The following is a 10,808-nucleotide window of genomic DNA, read 5'->3' as shown; positions in this document are numbered from 1 at the left end:
GCAGCTCCATACATGGGAATTTCCAGCAACTTGGAGATGGCCACTCTGTGTCCTGAGAGGTGGCAGTGACCGTAGCAGGCACCCCAAGCCAGGTCTTTTTTGGGGACCTAGTCTGAGCTCCCTGGAGCTGGAGGAGCCAGTGAGAGCATTGGCACTCCCTTGGTTGTGCTTTTTACAAGTAACGGAGGACGGAGAAATCTGTATGGTGATACCTGTGACACTCCGGACACATGGTCAGAGCTAGAACAGGAAGCCACACATGCTCCTAGCTCCGAGAGATTGTGCTATGGCTTGGAGAAGTTCGTGTGCAACCCTAATGTCAGTGGGTCCTGCTGGGTCTCTCGGCCCCGGGTGAGGTCAGTAGCTCAGGGAAGCCCAAGCCTCCTGCGATGACTCCTTACACTCTCCCCACCAGCCTCTGCCTGTCTTCTGGCCACACCATCCAGGCCACAAAGTGTGTCTCCATCACTGGTGTCCACAAGAAACCAAAAAGACAGAAGATCTTTGGTTTCATTTAGCTTGTTTCAGGTTAAATGGCTTTGTTGACATACATTCACATACAATTCACCCATTTGATGTGTATAACTCAGCATTTGGGTGTATCCACAGATGTGTGCAACCAGCACCACTGTCCATTTTAGAGCATTTTTGCCTCCTCACAAAGAAACCCCAAATCTGTTAGCTAATATGGCTCTTATTCCCCATCCTTTCCCTATCCCTCAGCCCCAGCCCAGCCCAGCCCTCAGCAACCATGAATCTACTTTGATTCTAGATTCCCCCATCCTGGGCTCTCATATGAATGGAGTCATATAGTATGGGATCTTTTGTGAGTGGCTTCTTTTGTAATAGGATTTCTCTGCCTTTACTGCCCTCAGCTGTTGGTCACTTTGAAGAATGAAGAGATAGAACAGATGAAGAGTGGTGGGTAGCAAAGCAAAGTTTATTGGGCCATAGAATAAAGCTCCTGTAGAGGGAGGGGAACTGAGATGGTTGCCTCTTTGGCAATTAGATCTAGGGGGTTTTATGGGCTTGTTTGGGGGCTGTTTTAATCTGATTAACCCTCCATGTACCTATCACCCAATCAGGTGATCTACCTGGCCCATGGGAAAGGGTGGAGGGCTCCTTCCAGGATCCTTTTAAGGGTGGTTTCCTCTTAAGGTGAGGGGCCTCTGGTCCCTGCCTGCTTTTCTTCTGACTATACTTCATTGCTTTCATGCATCATAACTATTATATGGTTCATTCATGCTCCATCATGGGTCAGTACTTCATTCCTTTTTATGATGGAATAATATTCTACTGTGTACTTTAGCACATTTTGTTTATCCATTGATTAGTTGATGGGTTTTTGGCAGCTTCTCCTTTTGGCTATTATCAGTAATGCTGCTATGAACATTTGCATAAGTTTCTGTGCGGATATATCACTTTTGTTTCTCTTGGGTCTATACCTAGGAGCGGAATTGCAACTCTATGTTCAGTCACTTGAGAAACTACCCATCTGTTTTCCAAGCTGGCTGAACCACTTTACATGGCCACCAGGAGCATATGAGAGCTTCAATTTCTCCACCTCCTTACCGATGCTTATTGCTATCTGACTTTTTCATTCTGATCACCTAGTGGGTATGGGGTGGTGTCTCACTGTATTGTGCATTTGCAGTTGCCTGTGATAAGTGATGTAAAGCATCCTTTCCTGTGCCTAATTGGCCACTGGTTTGGAGTTGAGAGGAGGGGTTACACCTTTTTTTTTAATTTATTTTTTATTGGTGTTCAATTTACCAACATACAGAATAACCCCCAGTGCCCATCACCCATTCCCTCCCACCCCCCACCCTCCTCCCCTTCTACCACCCCTAGTTCATGTCCCAGAGTTGGCAGTCTTTACGTTCTGTCTCCTTTTCTGATATTTCCCACACATTTCTTCTCCCTTCCCTTATATTCCCTTTCACTATTATTTATATTCCCCAATGAATGAGAACATATAATGTTTGTCCTTCTCCGATTGACTTACTTCACTCAGCGAGGGGTTATACCTTGCAGAACATTCCATTGTCTCATTCTCCTTCCCCTCCTCATCTTCTACCCTCCTGAAGCCCACCCAACCCAAACTCACAGCCAGGTCCCGATTTTTCACTCTCCTTCCTCTGATGGCCCAGTGCCAGTCAATACAGGGGCTCAGGGTGTGCCACAGTGGGCTTGCCTGACAAAGGCAAGACTTCTCACACCAGCTGCTTAGACAATAAGTGCTGGCACATGGGAGGGCCCTCCTAGGGCATAGCTATTAGTATTTACATGGGTTTGAATGTATGTGTTCATGCTTCAAAGTGCTACAAATTCACAAGATGAGGAGCTTCTCCAAAAATTCAGAGGGAAGGAAAGGATTTGGTGGCATATATTGAAAATTCTGGACCCCTCAGCAGCCCACTTTTTGTAAAGATCTACTTCCCTTAAAGTAAAATATGGTTTTTGGAAGAAGAAAGTGCCTTTGGAAGATGAGAAATTCATCCATGCCTGATGGTAGCCATGATGAGATTTGTATGGAAGCTCAGAAATTCGAGCCAAAAAAACAGAAAGAAGTTCGAAAGCCATGCTTCTTAAAGGAAGCTACTATGGCTTGATAAGGAGTATTGTGACCTCTGATCGTGCGTCATTACCAGTCCTGGCTGAATTCCAGTCTCAGGCAGTGTGCTGAGCATCTGTTTGCACTTCACATGTGTCAGTAGAGAACCATCCACGGTGGGCCCTCCATGTACTCTTGCTGACAGATGGAGGGATCAGTAGGCCAAGTCCTCAGGTGGAGTCAGATGAGGGAGGCCATAGGGTGAGGGTGGGTGAGGATGGGCCTTCCCAATCAGAGTACAAGGTGAGCTCCATCCAGGTAAGTATGAGAGGGTATTAGGAGTGACTAATAAGAACTCCAAGATAAGTGTTCACCACAAAAAAGACAGGACATGCCCCAGTATTTAAAAAAAAAAAAATCTAATCTGGGTATTGGCCTTTATTCAGATTTGGTGCAAAAAGATGAAAACTTAACAAGTTGAGTGACTTGGTCAGATATGCAAATCATCCTCAGGCCAAATTTCTTCACTTCTTGAATTCATTCATTCATCTCTGAACAGTTATTAGGTACTAGCTAGATGCCCCAAACAAGGCTAAATGTTGGAGGTAGAGATGAGTCAAAATCCTTATCTTTGTCCAGAACAGAATATGAGAGGAAGGGTTGGGCCTTTCTACCTGAGGGCAGCCCAAGAGAGGTTCCTTCGGCATTGTGATGCTAATGTTGATTCTTGACAGATGAGAAAGATTCTGACACAAGAATCAAAAAAGGAAAGGCATTTGAGATGGTTGGCACAACAGCAAATACATGTAGAAATAGCGTCCATCTCTTGTGTCTCCAGTTCCCAGGGCATCAACATTTCTACTCTTCCCGAGGCTTGAGACTTCCAGATCCACTGGTTGGTGATGATGCCAAGTTCAAAGCCCACCTTGAGATCAAGTAATCCCCTGGGGCTTACAGAGGTCTGGGGTTATTATAGGGTCATTGTTTCTGGGGCCTAGAATGTAAGAGAAGTGTGTCCTTGACCAGAGGTTAATAGATGCCGTCTTTAGCCTACAGAAGCTACGGACACTCCAGCTGCAGACTGGGAGGCCTGCTAGGGAAGAGATCGTGGTTCAGGGTGGGTTCTGGTGTCTGGGTTGGCTCCTGGGACACCAGCACTGGCCTGAGTACATAAAACTTTCCTCTGTCTACCAACCCTTAACACTCCCAGGCTCTGCTGGTTCTGGAATGTTCCCATTAGCTTACCAACCATGCCTGTGAGACCCAGAAACTGTCAACCTTCACACTTGCCTCTACCCTGCCCTCAGGAGCCTGAGATGTTGTTTATAGGCCCTGAAACCAATAAGATGAGGTCATATTCTTTCTCAGACAATTGAGTATCTACCTCCAGGACAAATACTACCCAGCAAGTTGCTCTCATCCTCTGCCTGGAGCAGACTGTTTCAGTGTCCAAGAATGTGGGGGCCCACTTTCCAGTTTTTCTCTGGACAGTAACTAATCAGAGCGGATGGCCTTGGCTTGCCCAGTTCTACTCTCTGCTGTGACCTGTACACAATCCCCCTTCCACAAGACTGGGAATGGCCTTCCTCTGATCAGCTCCTTTGTGCCTCTTGGGCAGTCATCCAACTCCTCTCCTGGCACTTACACATGCTTGAGCCCACTTTCTAAAAAAATTTTATTAGTTTAGTCATGAGAGACACGCAGAGAGAGGCAGAGACACAGGCAAAGGGTAAAGTACTCCCTGTGGGGAGCCTGATGTGGGACTCCATTCTAGGACCCCGGGATCATGACCTGAGCCAAAGGCAGATGATCAATCACTAAGTCACCCAAGCATCTCTGATCCCGCCTTTGTTAACCCAGGAGATAGCAGTGGTGGTCAGAACAAATCTTGTGCCTTCCAGCCAGCATGGCTGACTCTGGGGTGATGCCCCCCCCCAAACCTTACCTCCCTCATCCGCCCCAGAGTGGAAGTTGGCAGGCAAAGCACCTAATTTTAAGGAACACAAATCTTCTCCTATCTTTTCAAGAAGGAGGAGTGGGTACAACCTGAAGTGGGTACGTAGGCTGACCTCCCAGAGAAACAGGCAGACAGGGCACCTTCTAACTCCATGCTCACAGTCCAAAGAGGTGCCCCAAGGCCCCCAAGAAAGACATTCCTGAGAAGCCAAATGGGTAAGGGGCCTAATTCTTTTTTTTTTTTTTTCCTGTTTTTTGAAAGTTTTACACCTCTAAAGGAAATGCTTCAAGGAAAGAGAGGGAAGGGGCACCCAGGTGGCTCAGTGGTTGAGAGTTTGCCTTCATTTCAGGGCATGACCCTGGGGTCCTGGGATCGAGTCCCACATCAGTCCCCCCGCAGGGAGTCTGCTTCTCTCTCTGCCTATGTCTCTGCCTCTCTGTGTGTCTCCCATGAATAAATAAATAAAATCTTTAAAAAAGAAAAGAAGAGGAAAGAAAAGGGAGAGAGGGACTTCTCTTTCCCTTTGACCCCAGGGAAAATCCTCTTTCTTTTGACTTGTAGTCACCTTTACACCACCTGGGAGAATGATCCCAGGCCCACTGCTAGAAGATCCCACACAGTCCATGGGGACCGGCCCTCGTTTCCATGTTGGCTGGCTGTTCCACAGATTTACCATTGGCCAGTCCTGGCGCTGCTGCCTCCTGAGCTCTCACTGGCACTTCTGGGATGCAGGTTCCCACATTTCCTTCCCTCATTCCCACCCACAACCCCACCCATCTCTCTGTCTGAAATCTGTGTGCTGCAGTGGGGTGAACTTGGAACCACAAAAGGCCTCCTTATTTTGAAGGCACTGGAATCTACAAATGGTTCACGGAGGCATCATCAGGTCCTGAAGAACTGAACCAAAAATCTGGGTACCTGGGACCCATCCCCCACCACGTGCTACTTGTCTGATTAAACCAGAACCACCTGGCCCTTATTAAAGTTTCCCTGGATTCTCAGGGGTACCTAAGGATGAAAACCACCAGCAGGGGGCAGAATGTGGAGGGATCTTTTGCAGATCACTAAGGAGCCCAGATCAGAGTCTTTGAACTAGCAGAGGCCTTTGAAACCTTGTTAGGGAAAAGGGATAGTGAGATTGGGGATTTTGAATGATCCTCCTGAAGTGGGAGAGTGAGGTTCTTGTCTTATGGAGTCAAAGAATGAATCTCTTGGACAAATGAGAGTGAGGAAACAATAGAGTTTTATTAAGCAAGGATACAGAAAAAGTTCTCAGGAGTGAGAGGGGACCCAACAGGGTTGCCCACATAGGCCTCTACTGACAAGTCTTTTATTTAGGACTGACCAGGGAGCTTGTGGCCTTATCATTCTTGTGTTGTCTTGGTACAAGTAAGGATTGGTGATAGCACCTTTAATGGCTTGCTTCTTCTTTGAGATCTGGTTATTTGCTGGTTACAGTGTGAGATCTGGTTATTTGCTGGTTACAATGTGACTGCCATAAAAAGACCCCACTTCTGATGCCCAGGGCAGGGTGGTCTGATTTGTTCCCTTATCTCTGGTTTCCTGACATCTCAGCATTTCTGGGATTTCTGTGAGCCTGATCACATAGCTTCCTACCTATCTGTCCCTCCTTAACCCTGCCTGTCCCTTCCTCAATGAGACCCTTCAGATGTACATTGGTGGGTCATATGCTTGGGAGATGATTGCCAACATGTATGTTTGGGGAGGAGATTAAAGATAAAAGAAGTTTCCAAAGGAATTTTTTAAAGATTTTATTTATTCATGAGAGACACACATAGAGACAGGCAGGGACATATGTAGAGGAAGATGCAGGCTCTCTGAGGGAAGCCTGATGTGGGACTTGATCCCAGGACCCCAGGCTCACGACTTGAGCCAAAGGTGGATGCTCAACCACAGAGCCACCTAGGCACCCCAGGAATTTTTATATGTTAAAGTAGACTCACAGGATCCTGGGGGTCTGGCTAAGATTGCCTTTTGCTCTAAGCAAAGTGTCACCATCCATGCACTTGTGTCTCTAGAAGAATGTCACTCTGCCCAGCCTCAGGGACTTGTCCATGGGCTGCAAGTATTAAGGATATTTAATAATTTCTCTTCTGCCTTTGTTTCCCATGTCACTTGAGCAGCTGCATGGAGGGTGGACGGGAGACCACAGCCAGCAGACCAAGGAGATCACCTGGTGATGCAAGTGAGGGCCATCTGGGCCAGGCCAGGGCAGGGGCTACAGGATAGGAAGAAAGGAAAGAGTCTGTGAAAGGAGTCTACCTCTGACCTTCCTCACCATGGCTCAAGGTCATCCGTTTCCACTTTTTCTTCCTCTCAGATTCCTGCAGTCTTCAAGTCAGTTTCCAGAAGAACAGAAGCTAGTGTTTGCACCAAGAAGTGAAGCAAATGTCCCCCCATGAAGGGACAGAAACATTTGCTTCTGTCACTCATCCAAGATAAATTCAAATGTAAGGTCACTCTAGTGGGGCCATGGAAGGAAAGGCTCTGGATAACTATTATCTACTCTCGGTCTTACAAATGCTCATAATGCGGTTTTATTACTCAAGTAGAAGAAAATCAAATTCATGAAGATGAAGTAGAGGAGCAAGGTTCTTGTCTCAGGGAGTCGAAGAATGAATCTCGCAGCTGAAGGAGAGGGAGAAAAACGAAAGAGTTTTATTAAGCAAGGGTAGAGAAGAAGCTCTCAGGAGAGAGCGTCATGTAGTTTTGGAACATAAGTGGTTTGGTGGGGTGAGGTCTGGAGCCGACAGCCAACAAAGAATTCCTGAGACATCTTTGGTGCAAAATGGTGGTTTTATTAAAGTATGAGGACAGAATCTGTGGGCAGGAATGGCTGCTGCCCCAGGGTTGTGAGGGGTGGCTGATACTTGGGAGTTGGGGGAGGTAAGGAAAAGGGAAGTTTTCAAGATCTTTCTTTCTTTCTTTCTTTCTTTCTTTCTTTCTTTCTTTCTGTTGGGCTGGCTGAGAGACAGGGGCACCCAAAATGGCAGACATCTCAAATTGGGTCAAAATGGCTGATCTTCCTGCCAAAGCAGCCATGACCACCACGTCATCTCCAGTAAATCAAAGCCTAGATGGGAAACCGAATCTTTCCATCCAGGACTTTCCAGCTAGGGACCACCTCCCCATCATCTGTACTATCCCCACCCCCAGCCAATCACCTAGGGATACGGTGTTCCCTTGCCTAATTTGGATCCCCACCTGGATCCAGACCCGGAACCAATAGGCTTAAATACTCCCACTCTTCCCAACCCCGGGCGCGACTTGGGCCACCTCTCCGAGTCATGGAACCTGACTCGGGCCACCTGACTCGGGTCACCTCTCCGAGTCATGGAACCTCTCCCGGGAGTGCTCCCCATTAAAGCACTCTCGAACCTACTGCCTGGCTCTGCCGTTGTTTTTTTTATTATTATTTCTCCACCGTTCATTTTGGAAAAAAACTAACACTTTCTTTCTTTCTTTTAGATTTTATTTGAGAGCAAGAGATAGCAACAGAGAGCCAGAGTGAGGAGGAAAGGGAGAAGCAGACTCCTCACAGAGCAGGGAGCCTGATGTGGGACTCTATCCCAGGACCCAGGAATCATGCCCTGAGCTGAAGACAGATGTTAAACTGACTGAGCCACCCAGTCGACCCTCAAAAGAACTTTCATATGCTAAAGAGGACCAACAAGATACTGGAGGCCTTGCCTTTGTCAGGTTAAGATCATTTTTGTTTTTTTGTTTTTTTTCCCTCCAGCTAGGCATTTACATTAAGACAGTTGGGAGCTTCCTGGAGAAATGTCCCACAAATGCCAGCCAGGAGTGGGGGGCAGGAGGAGGTTGCAGGGTGTCAGCTTGTGCTTTGTCCTCAGCTAGCCTTCTGCTCCTTCATCAATAACATCAAACAGTTTCTGCTCATGGTTAACATTCTTTTTTCTTTTTTAAGAGTTTATTTATTTATTCATGAGACACACACACAGAGAGGCAGAGACAGGCAGATGGAGAAGCAGGCTCCCCATGGGGACACTAATGTGGGACTTAATCCCAGGACCCCGGGAACTTGACTGAGCCAAAGGCAGACTCTCAACCACTGAGCCATCCAGGTTAACATTCTTGTGGTTGATTCAAGCAAAGCTCCTGAGATGGGTTTGCTATTTATCTTCTGTTTTCTACCCTCTGTTCTCAATCATCTTTGAAGGAGAACCACCCACTTCCCAACCTTATGGTAGTGGAATTCCCTAAACTGGAATATCTGGGCCTCCAGTGTATGGTTAAAGGCCTGGGCGTGGGTTTCAGGTTAATCTCAATCTGGGATGTGGTCATCCCACCAATTGTGGAACCCAGCGCTGGGCTGGAAACTGCTCCTTCCCAGCAGGGAACAGTACTGGCTGCACAGTCCTCAGCTGGGATGCAGTGTGGCCCCTTCTTTTCTTCCTAGCTCACCCTGTTACTTTTCACTTCCACTGCTGTCAAAGGAAAATGTCTCTCATGTTTGAGAATTCAGCAAGAATGATAGTCATGTGTTTCTCATCTGGAAAACCTTGACCTGTTTTTGTGTCCTCACCTTATCACATGTGACAGTGACATTTGCCAGAGTTAACCAGCTCCTCCTGTTTGAAACACGTTATTTTCCTGACTTCCAGCATGAGACTCATTCTTGGTTTTCTTGCCACCTCTTCTGCTGTTCCTTCTTAATCTCCTTTCCTGCTTTATTCTAGAGACTGAATATGCAAACGGGCAATGGCCAGGTCATATAGAGAGATATTGCTCTAGGGGCACCTGAGTGGCTCAGGGGTTGAGCACCTGCCTTCAGCTCAGGTCATGATCCCAGGGTCCTGAGATCGAGTCCGGGATTGGGTTCCCTGTGGGGAGTCTGCTTCTCCCTCTGCCTATATCTCTGCCTCTCTCTGTCTCTCTTGAATAATAAATAAAATCTTTATAACAAAAAAGAAAGAAAGAAAGAACATTTAAGAGATAAATCTCTGACCCATGGTCTGCAGCTGCCCACCCAGGAAACCAACCCCTCATCCACAGCAGCCAGCCCAGGAAGCCAGTCTGCTGCAAGCCAGACTGGATCTCTAGTCACAATACAGGAAGCTAACCAATGACTTCTGCAACAGTTGGCCTCAAATGGCCAAGACTTGACTAATAACTGACAGCTTCCAGAATTTGTGTCCTTGCTTCCAATTTAGGACCAACAAGAGAAAGCCAAAAATGCACCCCTAACCAATCACACAGGATACCCCACTTCTAGTTAGCCCACCTCAAGCCAACAGCCTCAGGGCACACCCAAAGTCTTCTCTTCAGTCTGCTACAAAGCTTTCCCACTCCTCTGCCTGCCTTTGAGTCTCCGCCAAAGTATAAGTAATGGTGGCTGACTCCCTTACTACTGAAATCTCCACATAAAAAGCATTGCTTTTCTCATTTGGCTCCATGGTCCTCTATGAAACTAATTACTGGAGCATCTCAAGACTTGATCCCGAGACCTCTCTTCTCCAAGGGGGGAGTCTCAGCAAGTCCTACAACATTGAGTGCTGTCAACACACTGATGACACCCAAGTGTAGATCTGTAGCCTGACTCCCCCCCACACTTCAGACTCAACATACAATTGTCCACATCTAGACTTGGACTTCAAAAGGCATCCTTCACACTTTCAAAAGACAAACTTCCTAAAATTTTCCCCCATCGTCCCCATCTCAGTTAATGATACCAGGTTTTACATAGTCACTTGAGTCACCTCTCACTGTCTGTCTCCTCCTTGATTCCTCTTCTCACAGCTTGGGCTCAGTCACATTATTTAGAGCCATTTGGAGACTTCTGATAGTTCTGCCTCAAAATGTTTCTCAGTGCTATTTACTGCTATCTCTCCTCTGCAACCAGGTTTATTCAAGCTCCTCATATCTCACATGGACCATGTGGGTGCTCGGTTCACATTTTGGAGCCAATGAATGAGCAACTAGATTGAATTCTCATTGCTCATTGACCTCCAACATCTGACTGCTCTCGGTGGTTCTAAAGAGCTTATCAAAAAAATAAAAAAATAAAAAAATAAAAAAATAAAAAAAATAAAGAGCTTATCAGCAGATGTAATTTGTCTTCCAGGAAACTTTGAAATCACATTTCATGAAAGATATGATGTTAACAAGGGGTTGGTGAAATGCAAAGGTCATTAGTCTTTGAGTTAGAACTCCTTGTATTAAAAAGGAAGCTAGGGATGCCTGAGTGGCTCAGCGGTTGAACACCTGCCTTGGGCTCAGGTCGTGATCCCAGGGTCCGGGATCAAGTCCCACATC

The 10,808-nt window shown here is 46.7% G+C and overlaps 1 long non-coding RNA gene across 1 annotated transcript; it reads left to right on the top strand.

The window, feature by feature from the left end:
• Positions 1 to 2,699: 2,699 nt before the first annotated feature.
• On the top strand, positions 2,700 to 7,790 carry LOC119867020. The gene is made up of 3 exons (XR_005382004.1): positions 2,700 to 2,788; positions 3,393 to 3,490; positions 6,853 to 7,790. It is a non-coding gene; the product is annotated as an uncharacterized LOC119867020 (long non-coding RNA).
• Positions 7,791 to 10,808: the final 3,018 nt, after the last annotated feature.

The sequence above is a fragment of the Canis lupus genome, chromosome 31 (genome assembly GCF_011100685.1).
Source record: "Canis lupus familiaris isolate Mischka breed German Shepherd chromosome 31, alternate assembly UU_Cfam_GSD_1.0, whole genome shotgun sequence".
NCBI lineage: Eukaryota > Metazoa > Chordata > Mammalia > Carnivora > Canidae > Canis > Canis lupus.
Note: the sequence above shows the minus strand (reverse complement) of the source record. Positions and strands in the feature narration are given on the sequence as shown.